Source organism: Capra hircus, chromosome 5 (genome assembly GCF_001704415.2).
Source record: "Capra hircus breed San Clemente chromosome 5, ASM170441v1, whole genome shotgun sequence".
In the NCBI taxonomy this organism is placed as follows: Eukaryota; Metazoa; Chordata; class Mammalia; order Artiodactyla; family Bovidae; genus Capra; species Capra hircus.
In genome coordinates, this window is record NC_030812.1 from 57,786,746 (window position 1) to 57,794,171 (window position 7,426).

Here is a 7,426-nt window from a genome sequence, read left to right on the forward strand (position 1 = left end):
ATCAGACATTAGATCATGGAGTTCAGGGACCCCAGCCCTAATTTAAAGTTTTACTTTAGCCGATGACACATATCATTAATTACAGTCTACTAAAAGGTGGTGGGGGGACAGCCCCCTGTAATGTCAGAAGAGTAGGTGGAAAGCATAACACAGTAAAGCAGGCAGACTCTGGTTTTGGGGGGTGGATGCTCAGGAAATTCCAGGGGGAACCCCTGAAGCCTGATCACGCCCTTGCGTTTTGTCAGGCTTCCTTCCTCATGACCTTTGCCACGGGTGGGATTCCTCATGCTGGTTCCTGGCAGAAAGCTATATATATGTATATATAGAAAGACGATAGGGAGAGGGAGAGAGAAAGAGAGCATTAATATCATTTAGATGGGAGAAATTTTGAAGGAAAAAAAATGTTTCCTGGAAGATAATATTTTGTTTTACTTTAGCCGATGACACATATCATTAATTACAGTCTACTAAAGATCCACTCTGCCTCTTCTGTACTCTGGACTTTTTAAAGATATCCCCAACATTTCTGGCACCAGGGTCCAGTTTCCTGGAATACTATTTTTCCATGGACCAGAGTAGAAGGTGGTTTCAGGATTATTCAAGAAGTGTGACATTTATGGTGAACTTTATTTTTATTGCTACTGCATCAACTCCACCTCAGATCATCAGACATTAGATCATGGAGTTCAGGGACCCCAGCCCTAATACCTGAGGAGGTCACGACAATGAATGTATTTCCTGTGGCTCCAGATGAGGAGTAGGAGGTTGGGAAGGTGAAAGTTTTCTTAATGAAAACTTAGAAATTTGTCGCATTGTGAAAGATTTTACTCTAATGACTTTCATTTTGGATGGACCCATCTGAGTGATTTTTTTCTGACATACCTGGATTTACTAAATTAACTAGTACATTAAAAAAAAAGGAATTAGGTGAAAGATTAGGAAATAATGCAATTTTACTGGGTTTGAAGAAAAGATGAGGATTTTCTCAATGGGAAAGGATTTTAAAAAGTCAATAGGTATCATTTTTATTTTGGTATTTGAAACGCTTAGAAAAGCCTATGTTAAAATCCCTGCTCTTCCCATTCAGAGTGCACGATTTGGATTGTTATCATTTAGCTGCTAAGTCCACTCCTGCAACTTCATGAACTGTAGCCCGCCAGGCTTCTCTGTCTGTGTGATTTCCCAGGCATGAATTCTGGAGTGTATTCCCATTTTTTTCTCCAGCGGACCTTCCCAACCCAGGAATGGACCTGAGTCTCCTGCAATGCAGGTGAATTCTTTACTACTGAGTCATTAGGAAAGCCCATGATTTGGATTAGCTTTTTAAAAATAATTTTAGCCTGGCTTCAATCAGTAAATTGGAGTTTTAAAACAAAAATTCTATGAGAAATTCAGACAAGCATAGGGTAAAATATTACTTTATTTTTTTTTCCCCAGCAGAGCTATTTATTTATTTATTTATTTATTTATTTATTTTTATTTTTTAAATTTTAAAATCTTTAATTCTTACATGCGTTCCCAAACATGAACCCCCCTCCCACCTCCCTCCCCACAACATCTCTCTCGGTCATCCCCATGCACCAGCCCGAAGCAAGCTGCACCCTACGTCACATCTCTCTGGGTCATCCCCATGCACCAGCCCGAAGCAAGCTGCACCCTACGTCAGACATGGACTGGCAATTCAATTCTTACATTGCTGGGTCATAAGGTAGTTCTATTTGCAATTTTTTAAGGAATCTCCACACTGTTCTTCATAGTGGCTGTACTAGTTTGCATTCCCACCAACAGTGTAGGAGGGTTCCCTTTTCTCCACACCCTCTCCAGCATTTATTGCTTGCAGATTTTTGGATCGCAGCCATTCTGACTGGTGTGAAGTGGTACCTCATTGTGGTTTTGATTTGCATTTCTCTAATAATGAGTGATGTTGAGCATCTTTTCATGTGTTTGTTAGCCATCCGTATGTCTTCTTTGGAGAAACGTCTATTTAGTTCTTTGGCCACTGCTGGGCATACACACTGAGGAAACCAGAATTGAAAGAGACACATGTACCCCAATGTTCATCGCAGCACTGTTTATAATAGCCAGGACATGGAAACAACCTAGATGTCCATCAGCAGATGAATGGATAAGAAAGCTGTGGTACATATACACAATGGAGTATTACTCAGCCGTTAAAAAGAATTCATTTGAATCAGTTCTGATGAGATGGATGAAACTGGAGCCGATTATACAGAGTGAAGCAAGCCAGAAAGAAAAACACCAATACAGTATACTAACACATATATATGGAATTTAGGAAGACGGCAATGACGACCCTGTATGCAAGACAGGAAAAAAGACACAGATGTGTATAACGGACTTTTGGACTCAGAGGGAGAGGGAGAGGGTGGGATGATTTGGGAGAATGGGAATTCTAACATGTATACTGTCATGTAAGAATTGAATCGCCAGTCCATGTCTGACGTAGGGTGCAGCATGCTTGGGGCTGGTGCATGGGGATGACCCAGAGAGATGTTGTGGGGAGGGAGGTGGGAGGGGGGTTCATGTTTGGGAACGCATGTAAGAATTAAAGATTTTAAAATTTAAAAAATAAAAAAAAATTAAAAAAATTAAAAAAAATAAAAGGCAAAAACAGAAAAAAAAAAGAGTTTGTATAGAATGATGTAGAGAGCTGCATTATCTGACAATATCAGTGTAGACTCGTTCATATCTTTTGTAAAATTTTTACAGTTCCTTTAATTCCCAGAACTAACCTATCTACTGTTTATGGTATATTTTTATTGAGTGAATAAGAACTCACAATCCTCAATCAAGTCTAAACTTCAGTATTTTCACATGCTTCCAATCAATCTTAGAAATTATAAATGTTTCAGCGTGAGGGAAGGAGAAAGTAATGGCATGACTTCCTTACAAAGTGGAAATCTCAGTATTTTTTTATAAGTTGTTTTTCCTGTGTTTCATCAAATGATGGATCTAAGACTCTCAATTGAGTATGCTGCTGCTGCTGCTAAGTCGCTTCAGTCGTGTCCGACTCTGTGCGACCCCATAGACGGCAGCCCGTCAGGCTCTCCCGTCCCTGGGATTCTCCAGGCAAGAACACTGGAGTGGGTTGCCGTTTCCTTCTCCAATGCATGAAAGTGAATTCGCTCAGTCGTGACCAACTCCTAGCGACCCCGTGGACTGCAGCCTACCAGGCTCCTCCATCCATGAGATTTTCCAGGCAAGAGTATGGAGTGGGTTACCAATGCCTTCTCCTCAACTGAGTATAGTATGTGAATATCAGGAAAAATGTGCCTGTGAGTTATGGTTACAGTCTTTGTATAATAATGGTTTAAAAATGAGGGATGAGTTTGAGTACCTTTCATCATTATATAAATTTTTGAATTCATGGAAAGCCGAAAAGAAAAAACTGTTCAGGGCCAGAATTCCATGATCTTGCATGATTATTCATATAAATTCTAATCAGTACATTTTCCAACATGATAATGCTTAAAATAAACATTTTTTAACAAAAAACCTCACGTTTATATATGGTAAACCTTTGCTCTTGTTACCTTCTTTACTGCTATTGAGTAGGTATATCACTTAAAGAGGCAATTAAATGAATTGTATGTACAAGCTATTATCTCAGAATAGTCACAAATATGAGAAAGTTATAACACCCCTTAGCTATTGATTATCAAAAGATCAGCTTAACATCAAGCTTTTATTTAAATATACAACTGACCACAGTAAATGCAGCCATCATTGGTATCCAGTAATATTTATTTTGTCAGCTACATATTGGCACTTGCCATGAGTGCTTGCCATCTGCCTCTACAAGGATTAAATCATGTGCTGTGCAGCTGCTGATGTTCGACACAGCCTGAAGGAGTTCAGTGTGGAGAGCAGGAGTGAGGCACTTTGTGCTCTGGGAAAACTGGCAGGACAGGTCTTCAGATAGTTAAATAGTCTCAGGAGCTGATTTTATGAGCCCAATTCTGAATTCTCCTCATATCAAGAAAAACACTAAAATTCTTCATGGTGACCATTGTTTCTCATAACTAGCAGAGGTTTCATGAGACAGCAGAAACTTTCTACAAAAACAATGTGCTTGAATACATGTTCTCCCCTTTACCAAATCACATATATATACTGTCCTTCCCTTATACCTGTTTAGATCTGTTTCTCACAGATATCTGATGTCTGTCTCCCAGATTGCAATCCTCATATTGCCCCAAATAAAATTTAGCTTGCAACTCTCACGTTGTGTATTTTTTTAATTGATAATTTCTTCAGGCATTTTAAAAGAATTGTTATGATACATATGTTAATTTTTGAGTTCCCCAAGAAGTGGAGGCTATTTCATTGTTTTCCTTAATAGCTTTCATAGTTTTCTTCATTATAGTAGTCTTGGAGTTGATAAATTATACAGGACAGAAAATGTTAAACTCAGTAATAAGAAAAGTTATTTGATTTCTCAAGAAAATTTAATTACATTATTCTTTTAAGTTGTACTGTTTTTCACGTAGTTACTAAATTGGCCACAATATGGAAAGGAGAGTATATGCAATATTCTAATGAGACTGTCAGATTATGTTTATTGTCCTTGTGTGGTAATAAAAAATAAGGTTAAACATGATACAATATTTACTCAATTACTGAAAAGAGTAATTCTGGTGAAATCACTAAATGCTATTGTGTCTTGCATTTTGAAATTTCACCAGAAGAAAAGTTCATGAGAGAAGGTTTGCAATCTGAATAGACAAAAATGTATATGCATATATATGTACATATATGAAGAGTTCCGGAGAAGGCAATGGCACCCCACTCCAGTACTCTTGCCTGGAAAATCCCGTGGATGGAGGAGCCTGGTAGGCTGCAGTCCATGGGGTTGAGAAGAGTTGGACACGACTGAGCGACTTCACTTTTACTTTTCACTTTCATGCATTGGAGAAGGAACTGGCAACCCACTCAAGTGTTCTTGCCTGGAGAATCCCAGGGACCGGGGAACCTGGTGGGCTGCCATCTATGGGGTCGCACAGAGTCGGACACGACTGAAGTGACTTAGCAACAGCAGTAGCATGAAGAGTTCAAATTTAAATGGCAAATATGAAATACACATATGCAAATATCCTTAGTAAACAATTGACATATAAATGATGAAAATGATTCTAGGGAGGCTGTGTGGATATTAATAAATTTTGAAAAAGCTGGATTTTAATTTAATTGTTCTTCATTCATATGCCTCTAATTCATGAAACAGGACTTTTATATCTTCATTTCCTTGAGAAAAACATAGTCTTCCTTGCCATATCCATGAAGGCTCTCTTGACTTGTTGATTCCTAAGAGTGTAGATAAAGGGGTTCAGCATGGGTGCTACTGAGGTATTTAGCCCAGCTACTCCCTTGCTCAAAGAGACCCTGTCTTTTGCAGATGGATTCACATACATGAAAATGCAGCTGCCATAAGAGATGGAGATGACAATCATGTGGGACGAACACGTGGAAAGGCCTTTGTCCTCTGAGTGGTAGAAGGGATCCTCAAAATTGTTCTGATGACATATGTGTAGGACAGAATTATTAATGCTAAAGTGAACAATAGAATAAACACAGCACAGGAAAACCCCAGTATCTCTAGGAATTTGGTGTCTGAACAAGAAAGGTATAATAAAGGGAAATAATCACAAGTAAAATGGTTGATAACATTGGACTTACAGTAATCAAGCTGTATGAAGAACATGAGTAATGGGAATATAATTAAGAATGACATCAGCCAAGAGGCCAAGACAAGCAGTGTGCAGACTCTGTGATTCATGATGGTCATGTAATGCAGCGGTTTGCAGATGGCAATGTAACGGTCATAGGACATAGCAGGTAAAACTCAGTGACTCCCAAGAAAATGAAAAAAAATAACTGAGTCATACAATCATTAAAAGAAATGGTTTTATCTCCTGTAATAATGGTGGCCAAGAACTTGGGAATAGTGACAGTTGTGAATGAAACTTCCAATATGGAGAAACTCCTGAGGAAGAAATACATGGGGGTCTGGAGGTGTATCCAGCAGGGTCAGTGTGATAATGGTCAAGTTCCCAGTTATGCTGAGCATGTAGGTGATGAGCAGAAAGACAAAGATCACAACCTGAAGTTGTGGGTCATCCAAGAGTCCCAGGAGGATAAATTCTGTTATTTTTGTGTAGTTTCTCATTTTTCTTCTTCTTTTAAGTGACCTTTAGGAGAAAACACAAAGGGAAGACACAGAAAAGGGGATTATCCATGTATAACACTGAGATTTGTCTCTGAAAGTAAACTTACTAAGCCATGCTAACATAATTCAGGAGATTTTTAAAAACAAGTTAATAAAAATAGGTAACTTACTTTAAAGTAAGTTTTCTGTGTTTTTTTTTTAATTTAGTTTAATTTTACTTTACTTTACAATATTGTATTGGTTTTTCCATACATCAACATAGATCCGCCACAGGTGTACACATATTCCCAATCCTGAACACCCCTCCCAACACCCTCCCCATAGAGACAGCAAAAGAGACCCAGATGTATAGAACAGTGTAAAGTAAATTTTTACCATATGCCAGTATGTGTGTTTCACATAGAATACTTCTTTATAAAATCCCTATTTTACTGGTTGAATTCAGAGTAGAAATAATTTTTAAAATCTTATCCAAATCATACCTTATCTAAATCATACCTTATCCATACCTGAATTGAAAAAGCAGGGATTATAACCAAGATCTTTCTAAAACCTAGGAAATACAGTAAAATCAATGCTACCTGTTGACTTGTAAAATGCCACACCCCCCCACTCTTAGAGGATTCCCTCCTGTTGGGAAAGACTTTGTCTTTTTTCAAGCCCCATAAAATCACCCTATCCTAGTTTGTGTCAGCTGGTTCCTTGAACTGTTATTCTCTACTGTAATATAGAAATCCTAAATGTGTCAGGAAAAAGTCACCCAGTGGATATGTCTCCAAAATAAAAGTCATTGGAAGGAAATCTTTAACAATGACAGATTTCTAAGTTTCCACTCAGACTTAGATTAACCGCCCTACGTCATACTTCTCTTCTGAGGCCCCAGATAATGGAATAAAGGAATCCAGATAATGGATTTGCTTCAGCAGTCTTCTCAGATATTAGACAGTCAAGAGAGGAGGCAGAGTGGACATTTAGTAGATTGGATCTATGTTATGAGTTAAGGAAACCAAACTATGTTGTTCATTCGCCAAGCTGTGTCCAACTCGTTGTGACCCCGTGGACTGCAGCATGCCAGGCTTCCCTGTCCCTCACCATCTCCCAGAGTTTGCTCAAGTTCATGTCTATTGCACTGGTGATGCCATCCATGCCATCATGCCATGGCGATGCTGTGCCTCTGATGTCCTCTTCTCCTTCTGCCCTCAATCCTTCCCAGCATCATAGTCCTTTCCAATGAGTCAG

The 7,426-nt window shown here is 38.7% G+C and overlaps 1 pseudogene; it reads right to left on the bottom strand.

Annotated features, from left to right (window-relative positions):
• LOC102181006 lies at nucleotides 5,259-6,187 on the bottom strand (annotated as a pseudogene).